At 41.3% G+C, this 16,511-nt stretch overlaps 1 protein-coding gene across 1 annotated transcript in view; it reads left to right on the top strand.

Annotated features, from left to right (window-relative positions):
* LOC120978791 (protein FAM78B) overlaps positions 1-16,511 on the top strand; it is a 224,262-nt gene that overhangs the window by 19,539 nt on the left and 188,212 nt on the right. The window lies entirely within an intron of this gene.

Here is a 16,511-nt window from a genome sequence, read left to right on the forward strand (position 1 = left end):
ACGCATTAAGACCGGCGTAACTTAGGGTTAGTTCCGGTTTGCGTTCCAAGGTGGAACGCATCGGAACACACTTCGGCTCAAAAACATATGAGCTTGTTCTGAAACGATATGGGTGAGTGTAGGGTCATCCTATGTGGTATACTAGGGACATTTTCACTGGCCACGGCACTTGAACTGGGGGTAACTACTGGCTCAAACAAGAAGTGACATTGGTTCCGGTGTGCGTTCCAGCGCGGAACGCATCAGAGCTTTTCACCCCTATGATAATCAGGGCTCATGGTAGAGATTTTTGGCTACATATCTGTATAGGGGGTGCGATTCTTCACATAAATATATTGGCAAAAATCTGGAGATATATCAAAATATCACAAAATACATATTGACCACGACCCTTGAACCGGAAGTGGCTTGCTGTCCTGACAACATGGTGATATGAGGAGAAAGGACAAAAAAGAATATCATTCTAAATTCATAATGTTTCTTCAGATCAATAGGTAACACCTCCTTAGAGTATATGTGTGTGTGTGTGTGTATATATATGTATATATATATACAGGGAGTGCAGAATTATTAGGCAAGTTGTATTTTTGAGGATTAATTTTATTATTGAACAACAACCATGTTCTCAATGAACCCAAAAAACTCATTAATATCAAAGCTGAATATTTTTGGAAGTAGTTTTTAGTTTGTTTTTAGTTTTAGCTATTTTAGGGGGATATCTGTGTGTGCAGGTGACTATTACTGTGCATAATTATTAGGCAACTTAACAAAAAACAAATATATACCCATTTCAATTATTTATTTTTACCAGTGAAACCAATATAACATCTCAACATTCACAAATATACATTTCTGACATTCAAAAACAAAACAAAAACAAATCAGTGACCAATATAGCCACCTTTCTTTGCAAGGACACTCAAAAGCCTGCCATCCATGATTTCTGTCAGTGTTTTGATCTGTTCACCATCAACATTGCGTGCAGCAGCAACCACAGCCTCCCAGACACTGTTCAGAGAGGTGTACTGTTTTCCCTCCTTGTAAATCTCACATTTGATGATGGACCACAGGTTCTCAATGGGGTTCAGATCAGGTAAACAAGGAGGCCATGTCATTAGATTTTCTTCTTTTATACCCTTTCTTGCCAGCCACGCTGTGGAGTACTTGGACGCGTGTGATGGAGCATTGTCCTGCATGAAAATCATGTTTTTCTTGAAGGATGCAGACTTCTTCCTGTACCACTGCTTGAAGAAGGTGTCTTCCAGAAACTGGCAGTAGGACTGGGAGTTGAGCTTGACTCCATCCTCAACCCGAAAAGGCCCCACAAGCTCATCTTTGATGATACCAGCCCAAACCAGTACTCCACCTCCACCTTGCTGGCGTCTGAGTCGGACTGGAGCTCTCTGCCCTTTACCAATCCAGCCACGGGCCCATCCATCTGGCCCATCAAGACTCACTCTCATTTCATCAGTCCATAAAACCTTAGAAAAATCAGTCTTGAGATATTTCTTGGCCCAGTCTTGACGTTTCAGCTTGTGTGTCTTGTTCAGTGGTGGTCGTCTTTCAGCCTTTCTTACCTTGGCCATGTCTCTGAGTATTGCACACCTTGTGCTTTTGGGCACTCCAGTGATGTTGCAGCTCTGAAATATGGCCAAACTGGTGGCAAGTGGCATCTTGGCAGCTGCACGCTTGACTTTTCTCAGTTCATGGGCAGTTATTTTGCGCCTTGGTTTTTCCACACGCTTCTTGCGACCCTGTTGACTATTTTGAATGAAACGCTTGATTGTTCGATGATCACGCTTCAGAAGCTTTGCAATTTTAAGAGTGCTGCATCCCTCTGCAAGATATCTCACTATTTTTGACTTTTCTGAGCCTGTCAAGTCCTTCTTTTGACCCATTTTGCCAAATAATTATGCACACCTAATATAGGGTGTTGATGTCATTAGACCACACCCCTTCTCATTACAGAGATGCACATCACCTAATATGCTTAATTGGTAGTAGGCTTTCGAGCCTATACAGCTTGGAGTAAGACAACATGCATAAAGAGGATGATGTGGTCAAAATACTCATTTGCCTAATAATTCTGCACGCAGTGTATATATATATATAATATATATATATATATATATATATATATATATATATACACACACACAGATACGCATACAGCAAGGAGGGTACTCCTATAAATGGAAAAAATAAATAAATAAAATGTGTGCATATTGTGGAGGACAAAAGAAGTAAAATTGCATAGATTATACAAAAATTGTACAGAAATCATGGACACATAAAAGGCAATATATATGTACATATGTCGAAACACACGAACATATTCTTGTTCCTAAAAGAACATATATGTATACATATAAGGGGGTGTACCCTAAACATTTAGTCGCGTGGAGCTCAATAGAGAATGGTAAAAATATCGCTAAAAGAGCACTAGAAAATGAGATGCTTAAAAAATACAAGATGCATAAAAATTGTATAAAAGATATATAAGGAATAGATAAAAAGGTTTTTTAATAAAAAATATTTCATCGAGGTGATCGCAAATGAAAAGTAAACCGTAAAAATGTGTTGTTTTTACGCGAAGTAGATGGATCTATGATGAGTGGTGCATATAGGTGGTATGACAATACATATAGCTTTTTTGTTTTTTCTGGTTGTTTTCGAATAATTTTATGTTATTAAGAATAATGTTAGTTTTCCTTGTTGTGTGTGTGTGTATATATATATATAATTGTTAACGTCATGATATTCGGAGGTACTGGTTAATAATTTGAGTATTCCATTGATTCGTTCAGTCCAAAGGGTGTTAGTGTGTTAAAGCGATAGATCCAATGCATTTCCTTCCGGCAGAGTTGTTGGTACGAGGTGGTTATATGTTCTATAGGTGAAATTTTTAGTGTTGATGGATCCCTGTTGTGTTTTTCTGAGTAATGGCGGGACATGCTGTGGGTTAGAACGCCTCGTCTGATGTTGGAGCGATGCTCGTTCATTCTCTCCCTGACTGTTTGTGTGGTTCTACCGACATACTTCAGTTTACAAGGACAAGTTAGTAGATACACCACATTTTTTGTACCACAATGTAAATCTTGTTTGATATTCCATATTTCATTTGGGGCCTCTTTTGATGTATCAATAAACAGCTCTTTGGTACCATGAGTGATCATGGTGCAGCATAGACACTTTTTGAGTTGACATTTCCGTATCCCTATCCTACTTGCGTCTCGAGTGGTCCCTAGTGGCAAAATCACTTTTTTCATCTCTAGTTTAGGGCAGGATGGAGCAATAAAATTTTTGAGAGTTTGGGCTCTTCTGAATGTAAGAGACGGTTGTCTGGGTAGGGAGTCCCTTAAAATTGGATCCTTAAGGAGGATGCCCCAATGTTTAGTTAATATCTGTCTGATATTTTTATGTTTTGCATTAAAACGGGTAATGAGGTTGTATTGATATTTCTCGTTGTTTGTGATTTTCGGTCGGGTGGATTTAAGAGTGGCTTTCTGATTTAGGGTGCATACCCTCTTTGCGGTAGCATTAATTAATCCTTTGGGATACCCCTTTTCTTTGAATCTGCTTTTGAGGATCTCTAGTTGTTCTCTCATTACTTGATCATTGGAACAATTTCTTCTAATTCTTTTCGTTTGGCCAAATGGATTGTTATTTTCCATTTGGAATAGTGACAACTGAAATATTCAAGATAGCTATTCGCATCGACTTTTTTAAAATGCGTTCGGGTTGTGATTTTATTTGATAGTGTTTTGATATGGATGTCCAAAAAGATAGCTTCCTGAGGGTCATGTTCAGAGCTGAATTGTAGGCCCCAACTATTGGTATTCAGTTCCTTGATGAAGTTGACTAGTTCCTCCTTTCATTCATCCCAGATTAGTATGATGTCATCGATGTATCTTTTATAAAATATAATCTGATCATGGGAGAGGAGGCCTAGTTTTTCTTCAAAAAGGCCTACAAATAAATTGGCATAGGAGGGCGCAAATTTTGTCCCCATTGCTGTCCCCTTAGTTTGTAAGTAAAATTTTTCATTAAAAGTGAAAAAATTATGGTGAATAAAGTGCATGGACTTGAGGATAAAATCCTTTTGAACTGAGGGCATTTCGTGATCTTTAGATAAAAAATTTTCAATTGCTTGAAGGCCTTATTCGTGTTGGATGTTGCTGTACAAAGAGCTTACATCTAATGTTACCCAATGGTAGTTGGTTTTCCATTGGACCGTATCTAGAATACTGATTAGATGTGAGGAATCTCTGAGATACGAGGGAAGTTCAATGACGTATTTTTGCCTAAATTTGTCCACATAAATGGATAGATTGGATGTAAGAGAGTCAATGCTGGATATAATTGGTCTACCTGGGGGATTTTCAATGGATTTATGTATCTTAGGTAAAAAATAAAAGCGGGCTATTGTGGGATGGTTATTGTAAAGGAATGCTTATTCTTTCTTACTGATAATTCCCGAAGAAAAGCCAGAGTCTATTAATGACTGAAGATTTTTTTTAAAGATGGTTGTTGGGTCACTAGTAATAGTCCTGTAGTAGTTGGTATCCGACAGGATTCTATTGGATTCTGCTAGATAGTAGCTGCGATCCATAATAACGACCCCCCCCCTTTATCGGCGTTCTTGATGACTATGTCGCCATTGTTTTTTAGGGCCTTCAAGGCTCTGTTCTCATGGGTTTTGAGATTAAGCAGATGTTTATTAGATTGAGCTTTGGTTAGAGTTTTAAAATCTTCAAGGACTAGATTAAAAAAAGTTTCTAAGTGAGGGCCTCTACTTCCTAAAGGGTAAAAGGAAGATTTAGGTTTCAGATTGGAAGGTACAGGAGGTGGTTCATTGGAAACGACCATGCAATCTTCCTCAGATTCAGTGAGACTGGTGGCCTCAGAGATGTTGATTGGGGGATCATGGTCCCCGTCATTGAGGTTTTTGATGGAAAAGTGTCTCTTCAAGGTTAATCTTCTAATAAACTGATTGAGATCGACAAATAACTTAAAGGGGTCTGGATAATAAGTGGGGCAAAAGGAAAGGCCTTTACTTAAGAGTAATAATTCTTCTTGTTTTAGAGGATACCTAGAGAGATTGAAAATTCCATTAGTTTTTGGTGTGATGGTTTCATTGGTATTGGGTAGACTAGTGGAAGGGGATAGGTTTAGACGTTCTGATTGAGTGGGTTGGGTGACGGCCGCAAGCTTTTTGTTTTTTGGTGTGTCTGTCTGCCTCCTCTGCATCCCCTTGTTCTTTTATTGGTCTTTTTCGTGTCATTGGTAGTAGGCTGAAGAATTGTGTGATTCTCCGATTCTGTAGATGAGTCCCTTTTTCACCCCAACAAACTACACCCCTCACCCGAGCCCTCAACAGCTGTATGCTCGAGATTACTTTCTGGTTTCCTAAAAAAGGACTTCCTGGTAGATTTGAAGGTAAGGCTAAAAAAGTATCCGATGGTGTACTAGAAAGGGAATGAGTCGTTGTATTCAGTATAGAACTAGACAGGTTACAATACCCCGGTTGGTTAGGATTTGATAAGACAGAGGCATCGGTAAGGTTTTCGGTGGACGGGGGGTTAGGTGGGGAGTTGGTGTGTGTATTAGAAGAAGGTCTAACTGAATCACGTGTCACTGGTGGAGGGAAATTCTCTAATCCTACTTTGGTAGATAGACTGGTAAGACCAGGGTACAAACCAGGGAAGGGAGCTGTGGAATATTTATTTTGGTTTGTGGAATGGATGTTTTTGTATGTTAGTTGAAGTTTATGGGATTTCTATAATGGTTTCTATTATAGAAGGTTCTACCTTGAATCCAAGATTTCTGGGTGTAGGGGGCTCTGGATGATTTCGTAACAGCATGTGACGAAATAGGCATGCTAGCGTTACCCTATAAGCCCAGGCATAATGCACCAATTGGATCTATAGTTGCAGATAAATCTTCTCTCACTTATGCAAGTTAGGAGCTTGGAGCATCAAGGGGCTGGCCTAGCCCCTTGGACCACTGCTTTACCTTTTCCTCTCCCCTGTCACTACTTCCCCTCATGGCCTGATTGACAGAGCCAAGCATCCTCACTGTTAAGATGCTTGGCCCTGAAGTCTTGCGCTTGCTGAGGCAAGATTTCATTGCTGCATGCACAGTCTCACAGATGACATCAGTCTTTAACTGAAAGAGAGGAAGCTTGGCTTTACTGATCTAGAAATGAAGCCAGCAGTCTTCTCGTCCGGGAGGAGACTAACATCATTGGTGCTTGCGCAATGCAGATCTCAGTTGTGAGAGCCTCGTCTTGCTCTGAGATCTGCATTGAACAAGCACCAATGGTGTCACACTCCAAAGATTGATGTCATTTGCGCTTGAGCAACACAGATCTCAGAGTAGGGAGACCCTTCTGAGATCAACCACGCATTTGCCGGGAAGCATGGGATTTCGGGGCCAGCATCTGAACAGTGAGGATGCCTGGTCCTGGGTATAAGGCCATGAGGGGAGGTGGCGATGGGGCAAGTAAGAGGTGATGGTATGCTCCGAGGAGCTAGGCCAGCCCCACTGTGCTCTGGGCATCTAATTTGCATAAAAATAAAAGTCAGTTTTGCTACAACCATATATCGGATTACAGCAATACAGAATTTAATTCACCATGTAGTATGTTTGGTTTAACAGGCCTCCTGCCCATGACTAACAGGAAAGAAACCTTTACAGTTATAAGGGTCCATTCACACGTCCGTTGTTTCTTTCCTGATCTGTTCCGTTTTTTTTGCGGAACAGATCTGGACCAGATCTGGACCCATTCATTTTCAATGGGTCCTGAAAAAAAATCAGACATTGAGCTGTCCGATTTTTTTTTCAGGACCCATTGAAAATGAATGGGTCCAGATCTGTTTTGCAAAAAACGGAACAGATCAGGAAAGAAACAACGGACGTGTGAATGGACCCTTATGGGGAGTCTCATCGGAGTCATCTCCCTCACAGTGCTGGCAGCATAGTAGGGGTGACAGGTTCCCTGTGCCACTGCCAATTTCTGAGGAAATGATACTTTTGTGCAGACTGTTACCCTCCAACACTTTGAAATACACATAATATGAGAAACTTGCATCAAACCCTTTCCTAATGAAACTCAGTCATACTGAAAGTGAAACTGGGCAGTAATAAGACGAAGTATAATTGCAGATTGACACATGCATTGCCCCAGAAATCTGAAATGTAATTGTAATCTGATTGGTTGCTATGTAGCACTGGCACGTTTGCTCAGAGCACTGGCACGAGGTCTTTTAGCACATAGCAGTTGCTTATTGCTCATGCTCTGTGTGCAAATCCTTTACCATGAAATGTACGACTTCTACTTGGTACCAAAAGGACACCCCCAGAGAACCTCATGAGGCTTCTGTGGAAGGTATTTGGTGAACATCAGAAGGGAATACAGGGACATGACTTTGTTACTAGAGCATCATGTTTCTATGCTGTTCCGTTCTCTTGTTGCTATGGTGGAGGAGTCAGCAGGCTTATTACTAATCCTTCAGCAGCAAGGCTCTCACTTTAGGTTATTTCTTCATTTTCTAGTGAGTAGCACAGTGAAAATGAGAGCCCTCCACAAATAGTTACAGGTCAGGATCTGTCAGTGTCGAAGCGTAGGGGTGTGCCCTCAGATTGGTACAGGACACCATAGTGACACTGGGGTGTATTGCCTCAGTATGAGTAACCCGCCTCACAGGCCGCACTCCTTACATCATGCAGTAAATTTGTCTAATGTCGGATTCACTCTGAGTTTGTCATGCACCAGGGGGTCACTCAATAGACATTCCCATAGATTTTAATTGGCAAAATACACCAAATGGGTGTCCCTTTGGCATACATTTGGACAGGATACATGGTGATTTTGTAGTCCCAACTGCATTACAAATTTCTTTTCAATAGAGTTGTATACAAAAAAGACATACATGGCCGAGTCACGTTAATATGACCACATCTTACTCTTGACATCAGCAGCACATAGCTCATGAAGAAAGTCACGCGTGGTAACCTGGCTTGATGGGTGTATAAGGAGTGCCACAAGCTGTCTGTACACATATTGGTAAATGGGGCGATTTATCAGAGTTGCAAAAAGGGATGATTATTGGCTTTCTGGCCAAGGGTGGCAGTGTTTCTGAAACTGCGCAGTTTGTCAACTGTTCGCGTGCTGCTGTGGTGAAAATGTATCATTAGTGGACAAACTACCATTGTTAATAAGCACAGTGGAAATTGCAGAGCACCACGTGCCATTGATGTGCATGGTGAACTTTGGCTACGAAAGTGGGCTAGGGTGGACTGACACGCTATAGCCATCTCACTGCTAAAGTGAACCAGGGGGCTACCAAACGTGTGTCTAAAATAACAGTTCAGCAAACCCTACTGCATATGGGGCACCGTAGCAGATGGATGGTCACTGCACCTCTGCTAATGAAGCTGCATCGGTAGAAAACGGCTTCAGTTTTTGCAGTAGTATTGGAATTGGACCTCCGATGATTGGCAAAGGGTTGCCTTCTTTGAGTCACATTTTTTGATTCATCGATCAGATGGACATTGGCTTGTCAGAGAACAAACACCCTGCAACCACTCCTTGAAGAACGTGGCATTCTCTGGGCCCACTTATCCATGCTGAAGGTATTCTCAACCAAATTTGAGTATCCTCCAGAAGCTGTGGGATGCACTGCAGTCAGATCCAGATACTTGTGACAACCTACCAGAACTTTATTGAGTCAGTCCGAGCCCTTCTAGCTGCTGTCCTTGCTGCACACGGCGGCTACTCTGGATATTAGCTGGTGGTCATAATAATGTGTATATACACCCCATTTTTCTTGTATTGAATTAGGTGGCATACTTGTAATAACCATAAGCTGATGTCTGTCTGATGTATATGGCCTCCTCAAAAGGATTCCTCACAATAATGAGTGTTTATCAGGTGCCCGCAGCATGCCTTTCTAAACATAATTTCATACCTACTTGCTCCATGCCGCACCTGTCCTCTGCACTACCTCCGCTGTGTCCAGGTACCGGTTAGTGATATGGCCACAAGCAGCACGTCACTACTGAAGCCAGTCATTGGCTGCAGCAGAGCATGTGGCCATGACCATGTTACGCCGGATATCAACACTGAGGAGACTAGAACATGGATGCAACAGAGGCAGAGTAGAAGACCACAGCGGTGGGGAGCAGGTAAGTATGAATCTTCTGTTTAGAGAGGCAGGCTGCATGCACTTGCTAAAAACTCATTATTCCCCAGAACCCCTTTCAGGCCATACATTGTTTTTAAGCTGCTTTTTAGAAAACACATTGCAAAATAACATTTAGCACAATTGCATTTTCTTATAGATGAATGTTAAATCAGCATGTGTCTCCTGTAAGAATTTAAAGTGCAATTGCCATACTGATTTAACATGTTTCACCTGTAAATAAAAACAAAAAACTGCAATCACGGTAAAAGTTTTTGTAACACTTTTAATAGATTTTAGGGCCTCTTGCAGTGCACACGACCGTATGTTTTTTTTCGGTGTTTTTCAGTCCGCAAAAAATACGGATGACGTCTGTGTGCATTCCGTTTTTTGCAGAACGGAACAGCTGGCTCCTGATAGAACAGTACTATCCTTGTCCGTTATGCGGACAATAATAGGACATGTTCTATCTTTGAACGGAAATACGGAAACGGAAGGCATACGGAGTACCTTCTGTTTTTTTTTGCGGATCCATTGAAATGAATGGTTCCGTATATGGAACGCAAAAAACGGAACGTAAACGGAAAAAATAAAAGGCCTAAGGCTGCTTTCATTAGTGATTATCATCAGTGACTGTGACCCAAAACCAGGTGCAAATCTTTTCATTACACATTATTTTTCTATAGGCTCTGCTTCTGGATGTGGCTCACAATCACTGAGAGAAGTCACTGATCAGACACTGACTGTGTGAAAGCAGCCTAGCTATCGAGTAACAGTTGCAGTGCACACAAGTCACTTTACAGTTTAGGATTAGAGTTGTAACTTAACCCCTTGGATACCGTTTTTTTTTTTTCGTTTTCATTTTTCTTCCCTATCTTCCTTGAGCCATAACTTTTTTTATTTTTCCGTTCACATATCCATATGAGGGCTTCTTTTATGCGGGGCAAGTTTTAATTTCTAACGCCACTATTAAATATGAAATACAATGTAGTGGGAAGCGGAATAAAAAAAAACCACGCAAATCCTCCTCCCTTTGCTGCAAAACAGACCAATGCCCTTCATTCTCTGGATCAGTATGATTACAACGATATCACATATATCAGGGGACTACCTCTTGAAGCTCATCAAGAGAATGCCAAGAGTGTGCAAAGCAGTAATCAAAGCAAAAGATGGCTACTTTGAAGAACCTAGAATATGACATATTTTCAGTTGTTTCACACTTGTTTGTTATGTATATAATTCCACATGTGTTAATTCATAGTTTTGATGCCTTCAGTGTGAATGTACAATTTTCATAGTCATGAAAATAAAGAAAACTCTTTGAATGAGAAGGTGTGTCCAAACTTTAGGTCTGTACTGTGTGTGTATATATATATATATATATATATATATATATATATATGTGTGTTTTCTATGTCTAAATAGTGTAAAAATAAATAAAAACTTAATTTTTTTTCACATCACCATATTCTGACCCCCCATCATTCTTTAATAGTTATATCTACTGAGCTTTGTTGGGGCTCATTTTTTGCAGCACGATCTTTATGTTGTAGTTTTATTCCCGCCGCCTCTCAGCAAGTTTGCGGTGCTGCGGCCGGAACTCCCCCACTATAGTGAATGGGGCCGGAGGGGAATTCCGTTGGTATGCGTGCACTAGCCACAGCACGGATTCGGCAGGCTGTTCCCCCGCCGGAACAGCCTGCTGGAGAAGGCTGTCGCTAATGTGAAAGTAGCCTAAGTGTGTATACAGAGATATCTGTCAGTCACTGATAGCTGTACACGGGGGAGGTGTTATCAGTGATAGCATTCTCTGTGTAAGTGTGTATACAGAGATAGCTGTCAGTCAGCTGTACACGGGGAGGTGTTATCATCAGTGATTGATAGCATTCTCTGTGTAAGTGTGTATACATAGATACAGTGAGGAACAAAAGTATTTGAACACCATGCGATTTTGCAAGTTCTCCCACTTAGAAATCATGGAGGGGTCTGAAATTCACATTGTAGGTGCATTCCCACTCTGAGAGACAGAATAAAGAATAAAAAAAATCAGGAAATCACATTGTATGATTTTTAAAGAATTTATTTGTCTTGCACTGCTGAACATAAGTATTTGAACACCTGAGAAACAGTAAGAATTCTGGGTCTCAAAGACCTGTTACCGTGCCTTTAAAAAGTCCACCTCTACTCCACTCATTAATCTATCTTAGTAGCACCTGTCTGAGCTCTTTAAAGACACCTGTCCACCCAGATGCCAACTACTACCATGGGCAAGACCAAAGATCTGTCAAAAGACACCAGAGACAAAATTGTGGACCTCCACAAGGCTGGAAAGGGCTACGGGGCAATTGCCAAGCAGCTTGTTGAAAATAGATCAACTGTTGGAGCAATTGTTAGAAAATGGAAGAGGCTAAAGACGACTGTCAGTCTCCCTCGGACTGGGGCTCCATGCAAGATCTCAGCTCGTGGGGTATCACTGATAATAAGAAAGGTGAGGAATCGGCCAAGAACTACAAGGGACGAGCTTGTCAATGACATGAAGAAATCTGGGACCACAGTTTCAAAGGTCACTGTCGGTAGAACACTACGCCGTCATGGTTTCAAATCATGCAATGCACGGAAGGTTCCCCCGCTCAAATCATCACATGTCCAGGCCTGTTCGAAGATGTCGGGCAGCACTGCGTCAAAATATGGGTGCTCGGTCAGTGGGTGTCATCCCAGATAAACCAATGAGGAGAAAACCGGCACTTCAATAAATTGCTGAATGATTATTTTATTGGTCACTCATAAATACAGTGACGCGCGTTTTGGCACGTACATGTGCCTTTATCAAACAGTAAGTGTACAGCTGATTACCAACAAAAACAAATGAACAGGGATTTAAATAGCCTGCCCTGAGTCACATGACCTAAGCGTCATGTTACCAGGGAAACAGTGATTAGTAACAAAACAAGTGAAAGAAATATGTACATAGTTACTATAAGAATTCTGCAGTTCCTCTTAGAAGCCGAGTTAGAAAAGTTAAACATATATGATAAGACAAGAGAAGATATCCAATTATCCTAAAAAAGAATTAATCATAAAAAGCTTGTCACAGCATAATCTCGATTTAACCCCTTGGGTGTCAGTGTCTGCAGGCCGTGAATCCAATATGCCTCTCGTTTGAGTAGCATTTCAGCTCTATTTCCCCCACGTCTGGGCAATATAACCTCTTCAATTATTTGGAAACGGAGTTGGGAGACATTATGTCCCAATTGGTTGAAATTATATGGGATGGGTAGCAATACATTTTTGTTACGTATAGTAGACTTATGCTTGTCAAAGTGGTCTTTCATACGCATGGTGGTTTCACCCACGTAGCAAAGACCGCAGGGGCATTTCAATAAATACACAATGAATGTGCTATTACAAGTGAAGTGTCCTTTCACTGGGATCTGCTCACCGGTATGTGGGTGTGAAATATGTGGTCCTTTAATAACACTGGAACAGTGAATACAATTGAGACAGGGAAAGTCTTTTTTACTGAAGAAAGAGTCATTTGTTTTAGGCTCCTTTTATTCGTGCCAATATCAGCTCTTATGACCCTGTCTCTTATATTACCTGCCCGTTTATGACACAACATTGGAAGATTTTGGAATTCTGTCACCTGCGGGTAGGATTTTGTGACTATGCTCCAGTGCTTATTAATAATGGACCTTACACGATTAATCCACAGGTGGTATCTCACAATGAAAGGAAGTCTTTTCTGTCGGGATTTCACACTGCCTGTAGAAGATGTTTCACTTTTCATTCTTTGCTGCTGTAACAATTCTTCAGCGTACCCTCTAAATCTGTCAGTCATCTCATCTAAACAATACCTGCGGATGGATGGATCACTCACAATTCTGTTGACCCTTTGGAATTGAGAAAAAGGTAGGGATTTTTTTATGGCAGGTGGATGGTTACTTTCATACCTAAGCAAACTATTACGGTCAGTGCTCTTAGTGAAGAGATCTGTCACGGGGGGCGTGCACTCAGTATAACAGATAACGCACCAACCAGGCTCTGGGCGAGAGACAGGGGAAGGGTCACCTCCTAGCTAATCCCTGACCTCTTTCCCTGCACTGCTCAGCCCACCTACAGACCTTTAAGGTAGGTATGAGGTGTCCCCGTGCCTTGTCTGACAAAACCCTGAATTCCCTGAGATGGTGAAGTGGGGAAATAGGAGCAGCCTGCTCGCACAGAACCTGGATGGGATAGATGACACAAAACAACCAAACTTGAAATAACACTTATCTTCCTGAGCTGGAGCAGACAGCCAACCTTCCTTCCTAGCTTCTAAGACCACAATGATGAGTATAATCCGCTCAGAGCACTGGGCTGGTATACTATTTAAACTAATGACCCCACCCAGTGCACTAGATGAGAGGCGGATCCTGCACGGCTCCAAAACAAACACTAAACTCGTGCTGCTATCCTGGCCGACCTCCGCACATCGTCAGAGTTGGGCATGACAAGATCCGTCATACATTTGCCATCAGCACGCTTAAAGACCCAGGTATCTAAAAAGGATATCTTATCATGATTCCAATGCAAAGTAAATTTCAATTCAGGTCGTACTCCATTGATGAAGGTAGTAAAATCTAATAGGGTCTCAATGCCGCCCCGCCATATGTAAAACACATCATCAATAAAGCGTTTCCCAAAAAATTTTATTTGGCTGATAAACCAAATTAGGGTATATTGTTATCCTGTTCAAATTGCGCCATATAACAATTTGCGTATGGCGGTGCGGCATTGGACCCCATCGCGGTCCCGCACCACTGTTGATAATACGTGTCCTGAAAAATAAAATAATTACGTTCCAGGACAATGGTCAGGAGGGCAAGAAAAGAATCCTTTTGATCTTGTGAATATTTGCTATTACCTAACAAGGCTTTAACAGCAGATAAGCCTCTGGTGTGCGTGATGGAAGTGTACAAACTGCACTCATCAAAAGTTACTAGGAAACAACCCTCACCAATGTGCACTTTACTGAGTTCTAGGAAGTGCTGTGTGTCCCTGACCCTGAGGTAAGATGGAGCTTTCTGTGTGAGTGGAGTCAAGATTTTTTCCAGTAATTTGGCCGGTGGAGAAATTATGGAATCAGATGCAGCAACTATGGGTTGGACCTTGTGCACCTTAGGTAAAGTATAAAGCACAGGAGTAATAGGATATTGTTTTATTAAAAACTGGCCAAGTTTCTTATCTATAATGGCTTTCTCCTGGCTTTCCTGTATAAGAGTCTGCAATCATGTTTTATATCAAAGACTGGATCCCTCGGTAAAACCTCATATGTATTACCATCTAATAACTGACCTAAAATTTCACTCACATAGTACTCTTTGTCTAATACCACCAGGGCTCCCCCTTTATCAGCGGGTTTAAAAATCAGCGTGTCATCATCCAATAAATGATTAACAGTTTGTCTTTCTAATGCAGAGATGTCCAGGCCCGTCTGAAGTTTGCCAATGACCATCTGGATGATCCAGAGGAGGCATGGGAGAAAGTCATGTGGTCAGATGAGACCAAAGTAGAACTTTTTGGTCTAAACTTCCCTCGTCGTGTTTTGAGTTGAATCCCAAGAACACCATCCCTACTGTGAAGCATGGGGGTGGTAACATCATGCTTTTGGGGTGCTTTTCTGCGAAGGGGACAGGATGAGTGCACTGTATTAAGGAGAGGATGAATGGGGCCATTTATTGTGAGATTTTGAGCAACAACCTCCTTCCCTCAGTCAGAGCATTGAAGATGGGTCGTGGCTGGGTCTTCCAAAATGACAACGACCCGAAGCACACAGCCAGGATAACCAAGGAGTGGCTCCATAAGAAGCATATCAAGGTTCTGGAGTGGCCTAGCCAGTCTCCAGACCTAAATCAAATAGAACCTCTTTGGAGGGAGCTGAAACTCCATGTTGCTCAGCGACAGCTCCGAAACCTGACAGATCTAGAGGAGATCTGTGTGGAGAAGTGGGCCAAAATCCCTGTTGCAGTGTGTGCAAACCTGATCAAGAACTACAGGAAACATTTGACCTCTGTAATTGAAAACAAAGGCTTCTGTACCAAATATTAACACTGATTTTTTTCAATTGTTCAAATACTTATGTTCAGCAGTGCAAGACAAATAAATTCTTAAAAAATCATACAATGTGATTTCCTGAATTTATTTATTTTTATTCTGTCTCTCAGAGTGGGAATGCACCTACAATGTGAATTTCAGACCCCTCTATGATTTCTAAGTGTGAGAACTTGCAAAATCGCAGGGTGTTCAAATACTTCTGTTCCTCACTGTAGCTGTCAGTCACTTATACCTGTACACGGGGGAGGTGTTATCAGTGACTGATGGCATTCTCTGTGTAAGTGTGTATATGGAAATAGCTGTCAGTCACTAATAGGGTACATGGGATAATCTTAAATTCAGAAAAAGCGGAGATATGAATGTATAAATTACAAGTTTTATTGAATGCTATCCCAGAAAACTATGGGTAGATTTGTCATCTTGTTACGCCATTTTTCTGGGGGGAAAAAAGTTGCAATCCCCATGTTTGCGATTTTTAAACACCATCGCAACTAAATTTAATTGCAAGCGGCTTCTCTACTCTTTCCAAAAAAGTGTTGAGGGAGCAGCATGTATGAGCTGTCGTAGGTTTCTGTTTAGGCACATTGATTGTCGGAGAATACGCCTTTTACGATGAGGCCTTTACTTTGTCTTAAATTAACCCTTGGGATACCGGAGGTTTTTTTATTTTGCGTTTTCATTTTTCTTCCCTATCTTCCTGGTCTCCTTACATAACGGAGGAATGGATAAAATGTCAAGTAATATGAAAATTTTATATTTAGAGTGGAAATAAATAGTATAACCTGTACCAGTGGTGGACTAGGAAATAATCCACGTAACCTGCACCCATGACAGGAATGTAGGTTTGTGTTTGAAAGTGAGCACAGTTGCTGACCTATAAAAGTCTCCACTAAACGGATGAGAAGCTACAGGAATCGCCTATCAATTACTCAGTCTTCCAATTGATTTCTCATTCCTGTAGTAATCCTCCATCAGACATGGGGTTTACAAGAATTACTTATATAGCTCCTCACTGTTTAAGCAAAGGGCTAAATAGAAAAGAGCTTTCACCTAATACATCTCTTGTCATCAGTCAGGTATGCTCTGTGGCGATGACATGGCCATATAGTTTGATGGGGAAAAGTAAGATCACATCAGTCTCATCCTGTTCAGACATAACCATCTGATCTTTGGTTCAGAAAACAACAGTGATACTCATATTAACTTGCACATTCGGATATATTTCGGGGGATT

Source organism: Bufo bufo, chromosome 9 (assembly GCF_905171765.1).
Source record: "Bufo bufo chromosome 9, aBufBuf1.1, whole genome shotgun sequence".
In the NCBI taxonomy this organism is placed as follows: Eukaryota; Metazoa; Chordata; class Amphibia; order Anura; family Bufonidae; genus Bufo; species Bufo bufo.